Source organism: Ambystoma mexicanum, chromosome 7q, assembly GCF_040938575.1.
Source record: "Ambystoma mexicanum isolate Mex_15411 chromosome 7q, UKY_AmexF1_1, whole genome shotgun sequence".
Lineage (NCBI taxonomy): Eukaryota > Metazoa > Chordata > Amphibia > Caudata > Ambystomatidae > Ambystoma > Ambystoma mexicanum.
Window position 1 is genome coordinate 931,916,189 of NC_090941.1, and position 20,824 is coordinate 931,937,012.

A 20,824-nucleotide genomic window follows, 5' to 3' on the forward strand; every position below is an offset into this window, starting at 1 on the left:
CACTAAAGATGCGAGCATTTGGCAACAGTTTATAGATATTGGAAAATTTAAAAACGCATTGGCATTTCTCTTGGAGTACAATGATGTATACAAAGGATGTCTGACTGTACCAGACTTGTCTATGCTTGATGTTGAGTCAACAAACAAAAGCAGTGAAGGTTAGTTTCAGCGTCTATCTGTTGCAGAAGGGAATAGTTTGATAGAACATAAAACAAACAAACAAACAAACAAACTATTCATGCTGCACACTCACGTGAAATCGTGGGCAACAGTTTAGAACTGCATCAAATGAAAGCAATGAAAGGTGCGCCAATCAGTATCTGGGAAAAGACATTAGAAGCCCGTTGTTTCCCAATGCTTTTCCCAACTGGCACAGGAGGGAGATTAGATGATCGGAAGGTACAAATCTCTTCTTCAGAAAATCGCTGTAAAAGAATGTATGCTGATGACTCACGATTCCGCACCAATGTTAAATATAGTTTTCACTTATTGTATGAAAGTGAATTTTCAACATTATATTATGCTGTTACTCATAGATATACACATACATCTTCTGATACCACAGGAACTGGCCCGTATGGACTCTATCTACTTCCTGAAGTGTTTCAAAGTCTTTAAAGGCCCCATCCGCAAACAGGTCCCCCCATGAGTATATCCCGTTCCTTTCCCAGTGCCTGACGTGGTGCAAATCTGCGACGGAGCCACATAGGTCCGAGAGTAGTGGTATGTCCGGGGAGTAGTGGGGCTTAGAGCAGGCGAGGGTTACTGTCCTGCGCCATACTTTTTGCCCCAGGATAGCCATGGAAGGGGCATTTCGCATTAGGTCGGAGGGGGCCCAGATGAGTTCCTTCATATGCAACGGGGATACTAGGGTCTGCAGGAGGGGGGTCTCGGATGTGGCTTCATCTGCTAGCCATTTAGTGACAAAACTAAGCTGTGCTGCAAGGTAGTACTTTTCAAAGTTCGGGAGTTGGATTCCCCATTGGGTGTACGGTAGCATCAGGGTGGAAAATGCTATTTTGCGTCTCCCTGACCCCCACAAGAAGTCCCGGGTTATCCTTTCTAGCAGGCGGAAAAAAGGCGCATTAATGTAAAAATGTATGTTCTGGAACCCGTACAAGAATCTGGGAAGGACAATCATTTTAATTATGGCAGCTCTTCCCATCATGGATAGGGGGAGTTTTGCCCAAAATTGCATGTATTTTCTCAAGGCTGGGATCGCAGTCTTCGTGTTGTGTTCATGCATTAATGTAGGGGTATGCATTATGTGTATACCTAAATACTTAAATGAGGTCAGCTCCCAGTGTATTCCTACCGCAGGAAGTTCTGCTATGTCTTTCCCCTTGAGGCCTGCCAGAGGGAAGAGGCAGGACTTTGCCCTACTAAATTGTATACCAGACAACCTTGAAAAGTTGTCCAGGACGTCAAACATCGTGGGCACGTTATTTTGTGGGTCTCTGACGTACAATAGTACGTCGTCTGCGTAAAGAGAAATAATATGGTCAATACCCCCCAGCCGTATCCCGGCATCAAAGAAATGTCTTCGGAAGTATATGGCAATGGGTTCCAGTCCCAGTACGTAAAGCATGGGGGAGAGCGGGCATCCCTGCCTAGTGCCCCTGCGTATGTCCCAGGCTTCTGATATGTGTTTCCCTGTTTTTACTCTGGCCGTAGGTCTGTTATAAAGTATCTTGATCCATCTAATGAACCTTGGGCCAAAGCCGAAACTCAGAAGAACCTCCACTAGCCACTCCCAAAATATAGAATCGAACACCTTAATGGCATCCAGGGACAGCAACGCATATGTCTCCGTATTGGCCTCTGTCTGGGCAATAACCTGTTGCACTCTACGTAGGTTCATGGTCGTGTTCCGGCTTGGTATGAAGCCACACTGATCCTCGTGTACCACGTCCCCTATAATTTTAGCCAGTCTGTCTGCTAATACCGTGGTCAATATTTTCACATCGCAGTTAAGCATGGCTATTGGGCGGTAGGAGTCACATTTATCGGCAGGCTTATTTGGCTTAATGATTGGAATTAACAAGGTTTCCCTCATGCTGTCAGGAAGTATCCCTCTCTCATGTGCCTCCTGGAAGACCTCATGTAACAAGGGTGTTAGGGAGGTCTCATATGCCTTATAAAACTCAGTGGGCAGTCCGTCACTCCCGGGGGTCTTAGCATTGGTCAGTGACATGATTGCCTCTGCTATATCCTCCTCTGTGATATCTGCGTCAAGGGCTTCAGCCTGTTCAGGGGTCAATTTGGGGAGCCCTATTTCCTCCAGGGTGTCTATGATTTGGTCTCGGGGAACCTGATCCTTGAGAGGAAAGGTGTTCGTAGAAGCCCTTAAAGGTTTTGTTTATATCTTGCTGTGTCTGTACTACCTTACCTTCTTCAGTCTGTATCATGGTAATCGTGTGCTTGGGGTGTTCTTTCCTACACAACCAGGCCAGCATTCTGATGGGTCTATCGGCTTCTCTGTGCGTTCTGTTTGTTTTGGTGGCATAATCAAACTTGGCTAGTCTTTCCCAAGCCTGGGCACATTTAACTCTAAGTTCCTTAAGGTTATCTTCCCTTTGGTGAGTATTCACCGGGGTAGATTTGAGCTGCTCAATCTGTCGTTCCAACTGATCTAATTCACCCCTCAATTGTTTCCTGATGCCCCCTGCTTTCGCAATGATTTTCCCCCTCGCCACTACTTTGAGAGAGTCCCACATCGTGCTCAGGCGGACAACGCTTCCCGTATTCCTCTCAACAAAACTATCTATAAATTCATGCAGTTCTTCACTGAACACCGGATCACTTAAAGCGTCTATCGGCATTCTCCACATAGGGATAGGGGGTCTGGGGCCAGTTTGATTCCAATTTATTAAGAGCGGTGAGTGGTCTGAAATGGTCCTTCCCAAATATTGCGCTTCTTCTATTCGTGACAGGTGTTCTTCGCCTACGAAGATGTAGTCTAACCTCGTGTGAAGATCATGAGGGGAGGAGAAGTATGAGTACCCCCGAGAATCAGGATGGCGCTCTCTCCAGACGTCAGCCAGGTTCAACCTATCTGACAATAAGGACAAGGCTGTGGTTGCCGCTGAGGGCCCTTTCGGGTGGGGCTGGGACCTGTCAAGGCTCGCATCATGGACACAATTAAAACCCCCCCATAAGAAAATACCATGTCTGTAAGGTGCGATTTTAGCATACATGGAGTTCAAGTGTGCTGGAATGTTAGTATTGGGGAGGTAAGAGTTCACTATGCATATTTCATCCTGTTCCAAGCGGCCCCAGAGAATTACAAACCTGCCCTCAGGGTCTGTCTCAGACCTGGTTAGGTGGAAAGGGAGTTGGGGATGGATCCAAGTGTACACACCTCTTGCATATTTGGAGTAGGTAGTGCCCACGCCCTGTCCCCCCCAATGTTCTCCCAGTCTAGCCAGGGAGTCCGCCATGCAGTGCGTCTCCTGCAGCAGCGCTATCTGCACTCTTTTCCTGTTCAAGTAAGACTTGATTCTATTCCGGCGTAAGTAGGTTCCCAAGCCCCTCACATTCCAAGTCATTATCTTTATCTTAGTATTAGATGCCATGTCGAATCAATCGAGTTGTCAGTGAATCAGTCCGGCACCTACCAGTGACTTCCGCGGCGTCCCCTGGTCCATGCCGTCTCCCCTCCCGTCCACCTTCTCCAGCATCGCTCATTGCACTCGTAGGAGATTCAGTAACTTGAGTAACTCCCATTGCCTTGAATGGGGAAAAACAAACAAAACAAGATAAACAGTCCCTAGCAGTTACTCCCAACTTGCAACGCTCAGGGGGTCCCGAGCCTTCCAGGCCACTCCTGGCCTTCCGGATCAGGTTGTGTGTGGGCAGGCTGCTCACACAGTTTTCAGTGGGGTGTGTTGCCTAACTTCACTCGTTTGGTCCTTTGAGCTCTCGTCCGATATAGCTTACTTGTATAGCTTACTTTACTGAAGGCTTTCATTGGATGGTGCTTGGTTGGGGTCGGTCGTTATGTGGGGAGTACCAGTTTCCTTCTCTTTCTGGCAGGTTCCCAATCAGCCCCGGTCCGACTTTGAAGGTCCTGTTCCATCATCTGCCAGGTTGTTATGTTCAAGCCACATGTTGGCCGCGGCCGGAATCTCTAGAAATATCGCTTTTCCATTATAGAGAACCTTGAGGTGTGATGGGTAGAGCAGCATGTACTTTAAATTAAGATTCCTTAGGCAGGCTTTTATCGGGATAAAGGAGTTCCTTGCTCGTTGCACTGCAGGGGTATAGTCGGGGTATATAACTATTGTTGCATCTTTCCTCTTTATCTCCCCTCCTTCTCTGGAGTATCTCAATATGGTTTCTCGATCTCGGAAATTTAAGATCTTAGCTATAATTGGGCGTGGATGGGATCCGGGTGGAGGACGTTTCTGGAGGGATCTGTGGGCCCTTTCCACGGAGAACCCTTGGGAGAGGCTACCCGGTCCAATTTTCTGTAGCAACAGTGTTTCGATGAAGTCTGTCGGGTCTGGGCCCTCCGAGTCCTCAGGGACCCCTAGTATGCGGATATTGTTTCGGCGGGCCCGCCCTTCAGCCTCCTCGGAGCGGGCCTCCAGCCTGATCACTTTCTGTTCCAGATCCTGGACCGTCCTCTTCAGGACTCGGGTGTCCTCTACGTTTTCCTGGAGGGTGGTCTATGCCACTGTGACCCTTTCCGTTAGGTTGCAGGCGTCTTGACGCATAAGCTGAATGTCCGATTTCACCTCTTCCAGTCTTCCTTCGAGTGATGTGCGGAGGGCCGCTATTGCTTGGAGGACTTGCGCATGTTTGAGATCCTCTCCTTGTTGGGGCAGTTCCTCGACAGGTTCTGGGTCTTGTTGCGACTGTCTCTGGGGTCTAACTGTCATGAAGGAATCCATGGTGACCAGTTTCAGCTTGCTTTTGGGGGGAGACATTTTTGGGGGGGCTGCAGGTTAGTTTCCGCGCACTGTGTAGATCGTCCTAGTAGCCCCCTCTTTTCGGCTGATGTGTTAAAGATATCGAGTAGCCCTTAGCAGCTCCGTATCTGGCGACCCAGTTGCAGTTTCGCGAACACCCCTCTCTCGATTCCAGGGCAGTTGGGTGGGGTGCTGTCGCTGTTCGGACCGTCGATACGGCCGGGCGTAGGCCCCGGCTGCCCGCCGGTTTCAGGGTCTCGGCCCGCCTTTGCCACTGTGTCTAGCAAGGAGCTTCCCTAGGGCCGGTCTGCAGACTCTCGGCTCGTGAGTTTCGAATCCAAGATGGCGTTCTCTCAGAAGCTTATTTGGGATTTGGAGGGGCGGGAGGGGTCCACCATTTATTTCGTCGCTGGATTGCCTGCGGAGTTTGGTGTTTCCCGGCCCTCCGTTGCCAGGGGCTTATTGTCTGCTCCTTTTCTAGGAGCTTCGATGGAGGAACCATGGGTCTATCAGGCAGGGTCCGCTCCCTCCTCCTCACCTGCTGCGCTCTTCCCGGCTCAGGGCGAATTTCTCCGCTTCCACCTCGATCGCTCCGTAGGCCCGGGGGGTGGAATCCCAGACTTCTCCGCTCTTCCACGCAGTCACCAGGGTAGAGGCGGAGCCGGAGCGCGATCAGTTAGCCCCGGTGGCCTCGGTACCAGCGTACGTCTCGCCCTGCAGTATGTCGCACTTGGTCACAGCTCTAGTCTTGGCGCGCAACGGGCGCTGCCATCTTGCGGGCCCCAGGGGCTCGAGTTTGGGCTTCCCGTTTTCTGGCTTTGCTTCTCCGATTCAGGCCGGGAGTCAGGGAGAGTGTCGGGAAATGGTTCCCCTTCCGTTCTGTCCGGTCCGGTCCTGGATTACTGACCCGTTACCGCGATATACTTGTCATATGGAAGGATCACAGACAGAGCTCTGCAGGAGCCTGTCTTCACAGCATGCGCGCAGGCCACGCCCTCCGCTCAGTAGAGAGAGATAGTGTTGTATGGTGCATGGGTGCACCGGATATGTGTGCAGCTGGTGTAGATGTTGAATGAATGCTGTTTTCTAGCGATACGTGTGGTGATGAAGATATCAGTGGATGTGTGCAGTCTGATGGGTTGACACTCAAACTGGATTCTGGCTGTGTTAGGCCTGAGGAATGCCTATGTGAACAGCTAGGCTGGAATCTGCTCAGCTAGCTGTGTTTTATTAGGGTGATGAGGTGTCCATTTGGTTGTATTCATAAATGAACAGCCAGGCTGAATTATTAGGGGTATAGCTGTGTTCTAGTAGAATGATGGTGTATAGTAGAGAGTAAGCGTAGCGGTGTGATATGGTGGTTATCTGTAGAAGCGCCTGAGAGAAGGCACATGGACAGGACGGCAGGGACATACATAATTACATATGGATAGATAGTGACAGGGGTCGATACAGGTGTATATGGGATACAGATATATACGGGGATACATGTATATAGCGTATAGCGGATAAAAAATATATGGCAACAATTCTATCCACTCTGTCCAGTTCCATCCACTCTTTATCCAGTTCCATCCACTCTGTCCAGTTCCATTAATTCTGTCTAGTTCCATCCACTCAGTCCAGTTCCATCCACTCAGTTCAGTTCCATACACTCAGTTCAGTTCCATCTCTTCCGTCCTGTGCTATCTACTCTGTCCAGATTCATTGATGTATCTGATTGTATTCACTTCAACCATTAGGTCATTCAATCCACTCCATCCGTTCCGTCCGTTTCATCCAGTTCCTTCCAGTACCACCTATTTTCTCCAATTGCATCAATGTTATCCAGTTCCAATCAACTCATCCAATTTAATTCACTCTGTCACTCTATCAACTTCAGTTTGTCTACTCCATCCGTTCCATTCATTCCATCAACTCATCCATTCCATCCGTTCTGTCCATTCTGGTCGTTCCATCCACTCATCCGTTCCGTCCGTTCTGTTCCATCCCATCCACACCGTCCGTCCCATCCACACCATCCGTAACATTCACACCATCCATAATGTGCACACCATCCGTAACGTCCACACTGTCTGTAATGTCCGTAACGTCCACACTGTCTGTAACGTTCACACATAGTCAAGACTATTGAGTGACTGTCTTTGATTTATTAGTGATGGAAACTGTTAGTGCAGATAAGTATGTAGGCATTAGTTACAAGTGGAATCATTGTGTCCACAATGTAAGAAAGGTTATTCTACTCCAGATCTTTTTGAACGATTTGTGTATGTGCCTATGCCTCATCAGAAAAGTGCAAATATTTCTGATCTTGTAACCAAAGTATTCCATGACATGCAATGCAGTTACTGTGGCTGTAATTTACAAACAACACTGCAACATCTAGTTTTTAACAAGTGTGTATTGATTATGTTTCAAAGACACAGTGTAGATGGTAGGAATATGAACACGTCAATAATGCATTTTAAATGTGGTCAAGTTTCTGTTGGTAAGAAAACTTTTAAAATGTGTGCAGTCATATTTCCTCCAGGGGCATCCATTGACATTTGACAGCATGGGTGTGCACAGAGATAGATTGGCTTGTTTGTAATGGCTCTAAAGTAACACACCAAGCTAGATTGCCAAAGGGTTCAAATAATGCATACTTAATGTTGTTAGAACCAAAGTTCTAAGTGTAATATGTTTTGTGATTAGAAACATGCAAAATAGAAGTTTGGAATGGAAGAATAGGGTAATAAGTGTTTTATATAAAGTAGAAGATGGATTTTTAATAGGATGCATTTTAAATATAGTACAATAAAACAAATACATTGTACAAGTAATATTCTGGAGAGTTTATAAACTAAAAGAGAAAATAGAATTCTGCAATCTTCTACTTCTGATTTATTGTTTAAAATACTGTATATTTGAATAAATACAAAGTATATATCCAAGTGTTCCCTATACATGCAAGGTTACATGCATAGTTCCATGTACATTATTTTGAGTGTGAAAGGGTGTAGGAGTAGTGTAGAAAGGCATGACTGTTTACACATGAAACAAGTAAACAGTAGGTTGTAGATCCAAAAACCATATAGTACTATGTTTGAAAAATAAATACAATATAACAACTGATAAGATTTTTAGGGAACAATTTAGGTATACTGTGTTTACTTATTATGTGTATAGGTGGTGAAAATAAGTATGCACACAATGTTTTTTAAAAAAGTATTCTAAATGAAATAAAACAATATAAATACCTTACTGAAAGTGTTAGTTTGTTAAATGTATTCGTACCTCCTGTATACAGTGTGAAGATTTCAGAAAAGTTGCCCAATGTATCCAATCATTAAACTGTGCATGTTTTTATTTTTTTTTATTTCGTATGGTAGGTTTAAGACAATTGTGTTTAGCTTCTAAGGTGTGTAGGTGGCCAAAAAAGGACACACACCAACTTATGAAAGAAGTTATCAAATGGTAATGTAGATGTAATTTGTATAATTTAGAATGCATATTTATACAGTATAAAGAAAAGTATTGCACACTGTGTACAACTATCAGTGCCAATAGAAGTTTAAATAAGAATCCTTTGTTTTTAAGAAAAGTAAATATGATGTGTACATTATAAAATGTCATTATCTGCTTCTCATGTGTGTAGGTGGCCAAACAAAGGACAAAACACAGATTTCATAAGAAGTATGGACATGAAATTTGTTAGGGTATTAGAGTAGATGTTGCTAAGTGTTCATATGTTTACACACATAAGTTTATATTGTCTACCTATTATGTTAAATAACGATATGACTATAGTTTAAAAAGATGACAACTCAACATAATGTTAGACTATTGGCATGTCTTCATTTATTTATTTGTAAAACTGAAGACATATGATATGATATGATATGGTATTTATAACATGCCTATACACAAGTGTTTCAAGGCACGATGAGGCAGGGGAGGGAAAACAGTGGAAAGACAGACAAACGATCCTACTAGGCCAAGTGTCATTCAGATTGCGCAAGTGCAAGGGTAGGGAGAGAGGGAAAAGTGCCTGGTGGAAGGGAAAGGGGGAAGTGCAGTACATGTACATACATAAATGCAAAATAACATAACATAGCATAACATGGGATAAAGGAATAAATACAATGGTAAAGCGGCCTGATGCTGGCAAGTGCAGAGTAGAGCAGACAAGTGCTGGTGGGGGGGGGGGGGGGCTGTAGGGATACAGAAAAACCGTCCCTAAGTGCAGGGGTTTCCAGGGAGACAGGCAGGAGTGCAAAGGGTGGGACCTGGCCCCAAGGTCAGAAGGGTGTGCAGGCAACCAGTGCAGATTCAGGTGGGAATTTCAGCAGGGGAGAGAGGCAGAGAAAGCAGAAGCAAAGAGGAAGGTTTTGAGGTGTTTCCGGAACCGGGGATGGTTCTCCTCAAGTTTCAGGGAGGCAGGAAGGCTGTTCCAGACAGAGGCCCCTGCCGAAGAGAGAGATCGACCATCAACTCGTTGCTGACCCTGAGGGAGTTGGAGGCAGATGAGCGAAGAGCCCGAGAAGGAAGGTATTTAGGAAGAGTGAGTTGAAGGTAAAGCGGCCCCAGGCCCAGGAAGGCCTTGTGGATAATGCAGAGGGTTTTGAACTTAATACTTGTAGCCACTGGGAGCCAGTGCAGAGATTTCAGTCCTGGAGAGATACGATCCCAGGGCTTGAGGCCAAGGACAAGTCTTTTCAGTCCTGTTTTGGATAAGTTGCAGAGGGCGGAGAGTAGGGGCAGGCAGGTTTAGATAGAGGCTGTTGCAGTAGACCAGTTTAGAGAGAACCAGGGCTCTGGAAATGGTGAGCTTCTGGGGGAAGGAGAGGAGAGGAAGAATACCTCTGTGGAGGTGCCTTCTTAGTAGTGTGACTTCTTAGAGACATCGGAGATGTGAGGAGAGAAGGAGAGTGTGGAGTCGAAGATGACCCCAAGGTTTTAGCCTTGCAGGTGGGAGCAGGAAGAGGGACAAGAGAGGCCGGCCAGAGAGCAGCAGGGAAGGAGGCAGAGGGTATGCCAATGAGTAGAATCTCGGTCTTACTATCATTAAGGCAGAGGTCATTGGCGGCACACCACTCCTGGATAGCAAACAGACAGTCAGCGATGAGGGAAGGAGGGGAGGAGGCAGAGGGTAGCCTGAAAATGAGCTGGTTATCATCAGCATAGCACTGAAAGTTGGGGCGATGCGGTGGGCAAGGAGTGCCAGGTATTGGTTGAACAACCAAGGAGAGAGGTTAGACCGCTGGGGGATACCACAGGTAGAGAAAAAGATATCGGAGAGGAAGGACCCAAGTTGGACCTGGGAGGGTCGGTCGGAGAGGAAAGAAGTCAGCCACGCCAGAGCCTGTCCTGTGATACCCAGGTTATCTCTGGTTGTATACCATAGAATACCATAGTCTGGTTGTATGTCTTGGTTTCCTGGTTAAGGTTGCATACATAAATCTCTGAATGTGTCCTTATTTATTATTAAATAATGTTTGTACAGTATTTTAACATATTCATTGTATTGAAATGGCTTTATTGGGGTGCGAACTGTTGATGTTTTGTGGACAAATCTTTTTAGAATGTGCTGTTGCAAAACACAGTTTGTACTTACCTACATGGTTAGTATAGTTGAAGTGATAATATTGCATGCAGGTGCTCTTAATTTTGAAAGTGTTATTTACATTTTTATGTTACATGTTATTATATACGTATATTTGTAGAAAGAGAGATAGTGTATCAATTGCGTATGTATATATATTTATTGTTAAATAGTTCAAATAAGCAGAGATGTTTTTTTTCTCTCCAGACATTTCTTTACTCTATGGTATGATTAATTAATACAACCTGATAATGATTGTATACTGGGAATACAATCAGTATTTACGTGGTACCATTATGATAACATAAACATACATAATTTAGTTTTTATTTTGTCATAAACTACATTTCATTTTGTTTCAGAGTTAGTAATATGGAAGAAAGAAGAGAACATGAATAAAGTTATTTGGTAAGTTATTTGATCAATATGATATTTAAATCTATATACAGATGTTATATATTTATTTAAGGTGAGCAATACATTGTAGCAAACATTTGCAATTCAGGGAAAAACCCTTAGTTGCAGGGCCGTTACGGTGAGAACTTAACGCAACAAAACCCATGAAATTCAGCTAAAGCTACCTTAACTTGCGATAGTGCCTGCACTGATTATTTGCCTTTCTTCTCTTGGGTGGAGTGAGAGACTTAACTTTACACATCTACTCTCTCGGAGGGGTGGGGGCAAACATTGAATGTTTTACGTCTCTCGAATCTTGCAAGTGTCAGTGAAAATACAACATTTGTACATCTCTTACTTCTCTCACAGGTGCACACTAAATGTTCACGTTTCTACTTTGCTGCAGGGATGGTGGCTAATCATGGATTTTCGACTCTCTTCTCTTGCAGGAGTGGCCAGCACAGAATTTTAATGTCTCTCCTCGCTTGTAGGGGTGGGCTCAACCGACATATTTATATATCTGCTCTTACAGGTGTAAACATTTGCTATTTATGTTTCTCCTCTCAATCAGGAGTGTGCCACCACACTGAATTTCTATGCCTCTTCTCTCTCCCAATGGCTGGGAGATACATTGGATTCTTACCTCTTTCTTTTCTCCCAGCAGAGGTGACACACTGAATTTTGACATCTCTTCTCTATCATTAGGTAGACAATGACATGTTATGTCTCTCTGCTTTCTCAGGGGAGGGAGCAAATACTACATATGTTAATGTCCACTCGCTTGCATTGGTGGGGGCACAGACTTAATTTGTACATCCCTCCTCTCTCAGAGAAGTAATTAAACACACTCAGTTGTTATATCTATCCTCTCTTGTATTGATGGGTATACACCCTATATAGTGACATCCCACACTTCTCACAGGAGTGGGGATACACACTGAATGTGTATGTTTCTCCTCTCTTGCAAGAGGTGGATGCACACACAGAATTGTTAAGTCCCCCATCCCTTGCAGGAGTGTGGGCACACATTGAAATGATATATCTATCTTATCTCTCAGGGGAGGGTGCACACATGTAATGTTTATGTTTGTCCTCAGTAGTTGGTGCATACACTGAATATTAACATCTCTCTTCTATTGCAGGTGTCGGCACACACACTACATTTTTCGTCTCTATTTTCTTACAGCAGTGTGGCACAAATTGACTGTTTGTGCCCATACTCTCTTAACAGATTTTATGCACACTTGTATATCTCTCCTCTCTCATAGGGGTGTGGTCACACACCAACCTTTTATGTCTCACCGCTCTTCTCGATGGGCTGTCTCAAACTCACAAGAGAAATTATGATATGGCAATTATTTAATAAACTCCTGCAGATTCACCCACATCCTGCAGCTGAGCTTCCAGGGATTTGTGGTTGATGTTTGGGGATACCCAAAAAGTATTACCAGTGACAATACCAACTCCACCTCAGGAGCTATACAGTGCGCTCACCTCACATGTTAACTCCCAAACCACTATGATCTGCTATTAATAAAAATAATAATTATTGTTATTATTATTAATATGGTATTTATTGAGCGCAGACCTGTCTTTTAGGAACTCCATCAGTCCGGGCAACTGCTGGTTGCCTAAGGTCTGTGCTGGTGGTCGGTCTCAGCTTCCAGAAGTATTCTGACTTTTTTTCATATTGCAAGTTATACACTCTGACAATTATTTTGTTATGCCAGGTTTTACACTGCTCACATCTAAGATGACCTCCACGCTACCATGCCATAGAATGATGGTTTGCAGTGACCTGGCTGGGGGGGCAGGAAGAAAGTTAACACTGGGGTTATCCCTGTGATTCTGGGCCACCACCACGTTCTCTACAGACGTTCCCACCGCACTACCAGCCTTAGCCCCTTCCTGAGGCTGGGAGGATAGCTCAGGGGCAACACATTTGTCTTGGAAGTAAGACAATGCATAGCAACACAGATTTGAAATCAGGGCTTGCGCCTAGAAACTGGTCTCTGGTAATAAGCGCAGTATAAAAGAACAATTATAATTACTATTATAATTATTATATCAGTGGATCGTCATTGCAGGGGATCATCCCATAAGATTGATCCATAGCACTGGTCATCATAACCCGGTATCCTTACATATTATCCCCACCAACAATATCGCCGTACATATGGTTGTCCGTCTCACCATAGGTAATATTTTTGGGGGGTATAATTTGTGGGAGTGGGGATTGCGGGGGTGTCCCCTGCACATTTAAAAATAATGCGGGGGTTTGCGGGGTGTCCCCCGCAGGGTCCATGGCTCAATATCGCCGCAACAATATGGCAATATTTTTGTATCACAATATTTTTGCGGGGATATTAACACATGGAACCCATAACCCCACCAACCTACAACGTCAGGGCCAAGACAGTGTTAATAATGTCGGAAATCACGATTGACATGGAGGAGGCCAAAGGAGAAACCTCACACCTGCTTTCAACAAGATCGAGGAACATCACCTTACCTGGAGTGGCCCTTCATTCACAGGGTAGCTTGCCAGTGTCCAAACATGGGAAATCATCATAATGGTCTGCTTCAGTGTTGCCTCCATTGCACACCATTTTGTTTGCAGGAGTATGTGCAACAATTTTACAATTGCTGGGCTTACACAGTCCATCTGTTTGTCAGTACAACCCTGCGCCAAGGTCCGAATAGGGGTTGTTAAAGTTACTGAAGCCACCGTGGGCATGTTCCTTGATGTTCCCTTTTCTTTTTCGTCAAGTAAGTTCTCGAGACCACGATGATGTCAATTCCTCACTAACTATAGATAAGGGGGACATCATCCGAGCGCCGACCCCCTGCGCACGGCCACACACACTGATATTGTCGGCTGCCAGCCCAACAGCTCCAGGGATTCATACATTTTTATCAGCACTGCATCAGCTCCCACGCATTCATACTCCCCCAGTGGATGACTTCTTAGATTGTAAGATTGCATGCTGCGACAAGCTGGAGGTAATATCCGTCAAGTAGATGTAAGCAGCAGTGCAAAGGAGGGAATATAGTCACCACAATGGAGTCTTCACAGTCAGGGAAGCAAGGTATTAGGAGTATTGCTCACAGCTACTCGAGCAAGCCTCTGCTCCACACTCCAACACCCGAAACTGACTCCACTTAACTTCCAACAGTAGTTTTCCTGTCTGTTGATGGAACGTTGACGCAGTAGATGTCATCAAATGAATCCAGAGCCAAAAGATGCAGATAGATGCACAACACATTAAGAGTGATGAGAGAAAAAGTTGGCGCTGACACCACCAACACCTCTTAGCTTCCACTACACGTGCTGGAAGTGTTTTTAGACTCCACAAGGTGAAAAAAACCGAGCAGCAGGTCCATCCTTAAAGGTATAAGCAAAGTCTCAACAGTAGTTTTCCCGGCTGTTGAAGGAAAGTTAATGCAATAGGGGCCGTCAAATGAATGAACAGCAAATAGATGCCGATAGATGCACAGCAAATTGAGAGCAATGGTAGAAAAAGTCAACGCCTCCACCACTGACACCACTTAGCTTCCTCTTCAGAGTTGTACTTTGCACATGTTGGACAGAATAAGTGTGCAGTGGAATATCTTCACAAATTAATGTGACACTAAGAATAAAGCTCCAGGTGGGGATTTATAAAAGCATGCCAGTCGCAGCTGGTTTCCTTTGTCTGGCCTCTGCTTTGACCTTTCTTGGAGGCCACCAAGTGGGTTAGTCATTGCAATGTATCTCTACATGAGATTCTCCCTCGGTTGTATTTACTTGTGCCCCATATGTCCACACAGCGAGCGCCCATGCCGTGGCAGGTGATGACAGTGGAGCACATCTGTCGAAGGACCTGCTTTCAACCTTGTGTGGTGATCCACAGGTAGTTAATTTTTTAAAGGTAACACTGAGTATATTCTTGATTCCTTCATGGAGCCCCGTTTGAAAATAAATGTGCCCACCTTCTGCCAGACTTAGAGGAGGAGGCCATTCAACATACATCAGAAGAAGGGCACACTCCAGATGTGTAAGGATCGGTGATGTAGTGCTTGCAATATCAATTGGAGAAAGAAGGAAAGCAGCAGGAAGAACACCAGCCAGCCACAATGTATCCAAGTGCTCTGGGTAAGTGCAATGTATCCAAGCCACAAGTTGACAGCATCAATCAGTAGTGCATCAGGGGAAACTTTTGAAATTTGTGAGCAGAAGGACTCAACCTACATGCTGGCAAATCTGTGGGCGGTGACTTGGACATTTTGAACACAGACGGGTCCTCAACTGTATCCGATACCTTAAGACTATCTGTTCTCCCACAGAGCTCTGCCACACCTTAAGGATCTGAGATTATTTTCACAGGACACAGCTGATCACTTAATTCTCAAGTTATTTCACAGCCACCCACTAAAGCTCTTGGATGTTACATGACACCCCACCCACTGAGGTTGTCAGGCTCTCTCACAGGGTTCCGCCATGACTTAAGTTCCTCCACCAGGGTGGTGTCACCCACTGAGGGTTTCCAGTTTTCCAAAAGACACAGTCCCCCTTAAGGTTCTCTGTTCTCCCACAGAATTTAGCCACCCTATCAGATTTTTAACAGGACACAGCTGCCAACGTAGTTTCTCTGTTTTTATTTTCACAGCGCATGGCTACCTGCTAATGTTCTCGTTTTCATTATACAACGTGCCATTAACTAAGGTTATCGAACGGGACGCAGCCACACCTTAAGGTACTCATACAGGGTGCAGCTGCCCTCTAATATTTGCACGTTCAAGCCACTGTTCGAAGTTCTACAGCCTCAACTGCCTACTACAGTTCCTAATGTGTTATCAGTTCCTACTGTTTTATCGGGAGGAACACAACCACAGATTAATATTTTCAAGATCTTTTACCAGGTGCATCTGCCCTCTAAAGTTATTAGTCTCTCACACAGAGAATTGACTTAATTTCTCATACTATTCCACTCTCCACTGCCACTATTGTGGGTGCAGATTCTCGGTGTGAGGCCAGCCCCCTCCCCCCATTACTGCCTCATTCATTCCCCCTGGACATCTTCTACAGGAATCAAGGAGGATGAGCTGCGTGTGCCTCTTTAGGTTGTCTGCCACCACTATGTAGTCCAGCGCCCCTGGACTATCCACAATAATGGTTTTAGGTTCCTGTATGACTCATAATGTAGTCAAGTCGGTCCTGCCCAAAGACAGGCATTTTCAGTGGCACTCTGCCCCAAACTTCCTGTTGGGGTGGCATCAGCGACAGAGGCCTGTTTCTGGCCACAGTTGCCGGTGCCAATGGCATCACTTGGGCATTCTGGTCTGTTGAAGGTGTTTTGACCAATTTGGCAACAGTTATGCACCCGGGAGGAGCTAGCATTCTCACCATCCTCCTTTTCACCACTGCACGGGGATGTGAGGGCAGGCAGGTCACTATTGGCCTCTGAGTAGAGGACTCATTGGTCGGGTAGATTTTCCTGTGCCACAGACAAACATGGCTTCTCATTCTCGTCGTCCTTAAGGTGTGGCCTTTGCCCGTGCCTCTTTTCCTTCTGCCTCACTTGACCCTCTTTCCATAGCTCAGTCCTCAAACAGGTGGATGGAATCAGGCTCCTCCCCACTGACTGGCCTCTTTAGTTACAGGGAAAACCAGGCCCACGCACATGACAAAGTGTGCTGTGTCGGGGATTAGAGGACTCTGCTTCTTGGTGCTCTTTATGTGCCTGGCCTAACCCCTCCACCATGGCAGATGCAATAAGCATCTTCTCCATTGCCTTCTCATGATGGAACTCCTCCTAATTATTAGCAGCACTGTTGACCTCTTGCTGGGTGGAGACCATTTCCTCCTCACTATCCCCCACCGAGACCAGAGATGTCCCCACATTTCTCCTCCAGGCTGTCAACCCCTCCTCTAACATTAACATGCCATCTTGCTCGCCCACTGGACCTGGCCCTTCTCCCATGGGGACATGCATAGAGGCTCTAACTCCCCTGCCACCACAGGGGTATCCCACTGACTTTGGTGATAACTGGCAAATTCTAATCACTCTAACTTCTCAGCTGATCCTCATCCAGAGGCCGCCCAATGTTTCAGTCTCATTCACAACTAAGCAAAATTGTAAAATTCCATTCCGCCTGCTGCGTAAGTGAAATCTGTAAGATTTCAATCTATTTTGCTGAAAGCCGTTCTTCTGCCACACTTGTGTACCGAAAAGAGTGGTGCGAACTTTCTCATGCCGTCTCGAGAACCGAAACGAGCCATGCAAAGTTTCTCATCCCACTGCATGAACCTAGCATGGATTGAGAAGAGTGGCACGAAAATTCTCCTGCCACTGCTCACAGATAGCACAAATCAAGAAGAGCAGCGCAAAGTTTCTCATGTCGCTGCATGATTCTACCATGAATCGAACCAAAAGATGCACAAAGTTTCTTGTGCCGCTCTGCAATCCTAGCATGGCTTGAAAAAACCATGCAAAGTTTCTGGTGCCATAATGTGAAACTAGTATGGATCTAAAATAAACCTTTACAAAGTTTTCTGTGCCTATGCGTGAGCCTAGCATGAGTTGTGGAAAACCAGAAAAAGTTGTGCCACTGCACAAAACTAGTATATGGATAAAAAAAGACCCAAATGAAGTTTATTGTGTCACAAGCCTAGCACTGATTAAAAAAAAACCTGCACTAAGTTTCTCATGTCGCTGCGTGAAACTAGCACGGTTTGGAAAAACCCACCACAAAGTTTCTCATGTTGTTGCGTGAAACTAGTACAAATTGAAAAAAGACCTGCTCTCGTCACGCTCCACACTGCATGCGAAACTGTACACAACCCGGCAAAATGTCAGTGGCACCGGAACCGTAATTCTGATTTCGTAGAAAGGATAAAAGGAAATTCTGCATATTTTGTTTCAAAGTGAACATTTTGCTCACCCCTACTCACAGCACTAAGGCTAGGCAATGTTGTGTGGACTATTTCTTTCAATTGGCACCACAAACAGCATGAGTTTTTCCCTTCTCCTCCATTATGGATCCCACTAGGTGATTTCCTCATAAAGTTTGGCCTGGCCAATTCCATATGTACCAATTCATAGACTGATCTAGACACACAATACAACCCATATCTCAAGTGATCTCATGCTAACATTCAAGTCACTCATCAGAGACAACATATACGCCCTTTGTTTTATTCAGGGTTCAGATATTCGTTCATGTACTAAATTGCTTCTAGGCTGAATCACAGAGAATTCCTTCTGTGTTTACTGCTACATACTGCGCTAGGCTGTGGCAAGATCAGCCATGATGCTTTGTACACACCACTTTAGGATATACCTCTTTCTGATAAAGATCATTATACCATATTTAGCTTATTGTTAATCTTGCACTGCTACCCTCCATGACATACAATTCTGCAATATACCACACAACCCACCAGCCTTAGACAACATGCATCACCCAATGCAAGTACTTTCTAAATCTCCCAACTCTCTTAAATGCTCTTGCCAATTCACCGTACCACTACCCTGCAGATGACAGGCTACTGCCTACTGATCACCAACACCAGCATATTCCAAACACAATACACACACACAATTGCATAGACAATTGCATGCAGGCAATGATAACTCCAAGCTTGCCTCAGCAGCAGATCTCATAGCAACCTCTCCCTTTGTTTCCACTAAAGCAATACGTAGATCCTTTCTTTCACTTACCTTAAGAGGCCTTTCAGAGTTCAAAGACAAGTAAAATAATATACAGGATTATATTACAGAAACTCTGCATTGTGTAAATGCAATTAGCACTGTGCCAAACATATTCAATTTCGATGCATTATTGCACCAAGGCAAAGGACTACGGGTTGCGATAAACATATATCTGGGGGCAGCAATGCATTGACAGAATGGGGCAAAAACAGCCTTTTTCAATGAAAACACCCCATTGAAAATCGCTTTGCAAATCCAGCCCAATATGTTTTTTGACATAGGAAAACTTTTTTTATGTTTGAAGATTTTTATTGATAGAATTAAGGTATACAAGTCAAGTGATAACAATCATCATGCAACAGAAATTGGGGCAAACATAAAGACGATGCAAATAAGATGTGAAAGAGAATTAATGCGAATGCAAGCCAAGTATCCTTATATCAAATTGTACAAATCAGAATTAATAGCTGTTGAAATATAGTGGGGGGGCATAACAACCAGGAAAACAAGACAAAACAGGACTAGACATATACAGGAAGATAAAGGGAGGGGGCAGGGGAGATGATGTGCTGGTACAAGTATAATAAACTCACAGGTTACTGATGTAAGTCTGAATCAGATAGAAAGTCATGTAAATATTGCCATTTCAGCTGATACTCATTTAGTAGGACAGGGGCAGATGCATTACTGCTTTCTATCTATGAATATTGTGGGATGTATTAACCCACTTATGCTCTGCCGTGCGGCATCACTGTGTTCTGGTGGTGCCAGAAATATCAAAATGGCTGCAAAACCCTTGTGCGCACCAAAACCTATGGAAATTACGCTTTGTAACACGAAAAGACGGCTGCGAAATCTACCATGCATGTTGTCAGTGGTGGAACGGAGTCCTCACTCCAGAAACATGGCACTGGGCTTCACAACAAGTAAAAATGGAGCGCAGAGGGAAAAGCGGTGCTTTGCTGAAAGAAATCCAACATCTTGCTTTTAAATCCTTTTTCTTGGTTGCTGAAACTGCAGAATGCTGGTACTAAACACTCTGAAACATTTAATATTCTTGGTGAATGCTACAATTCAGTTAGTTCAAGAAAACATGAACATGCAATGTCCCGAAAAGCTGACTTTTTCATCAAAACATTCACAGCAAAATTGTGCCTGCCTGTGAAATCTGTCCAAATCTGGGCGCGGTAACTATGGCTGCCTGTATGACAGCTGTCAGTTACCTTGCATGATAGAATTTAAAGTTGTACAACTGGAATCTCATGTCTGAAAACTAGGTGACCTGTTATTGAGCGTAACCTAGGTTGTAACTGTTTAAACCCCTGGTTTAGAATCTGGAATAAGTGTTCTAGCTGCTTGTTTTGAAATTATAAGTTTGTTTTAAACCAAGAAAAAAGTGTAACAGAATGACATTGAATTTAAGCCTGCCTAAAAGCAATCAAACCAGTCCAACAGCTTCCCCCGCGGAAGCCAGGCATCTCCCTTCTGCTTCACTCCACCAGGAAATCACACCTCTGTTATGATTAGATCAGGGGAGGAGAATTTGGGGCTGCAGGGGAAGGAGACAATGGACATCCTCTGGCTGAAAGGAAATACGAAGTGTGAAGAGTCATAAATGGCCGGGCCCAGAAGGAACTGGGAGGCGACTGCTTCTGAGCTGCCAGGAGAAGAAGGAGGCAGAGACAAACCACAATTTGTTGTTAACAAAGGCCAAAAGCACATTCTTAGAAGACTGATAATTTACTGTGTAAAATTGTGAAAAATATGTAAACAACAGATTTGTGAATCTAAATTTTAGCGGCACATTTTAAGCGGCGCCAGAACTCTGTGAGATGTTCTGGGAAGTAACAGCGGAAAATATGGTTTTACACCAAATATATTTATGCCACAAGCATGAAACTTCATACACTTATGCCCATATTCAATACGCACATTTGAACACATTTTCTGATAAACTAGATATTGTGTTCCGGAAAAAAAGGGCAAAATTCTATAAAAAGCAGACACAAGACCTTACAGCGCCGAGGTCTGGAGGAGTATCTGCTACACAAAATATGTAATCTATATATGTTATTGTTATAGATATTGTACACATGTAAATATCTATTGTACTAAAAGTAGAGTTTATGTTCAAGGGACAAGGGGAGGATTCTCTGACTCATAAACTCACACCATCAAGGTGACACCCTATTTCTCTCCTCACATGAAGGTAGAGAAGAGACTCTAGCCAATTGCCT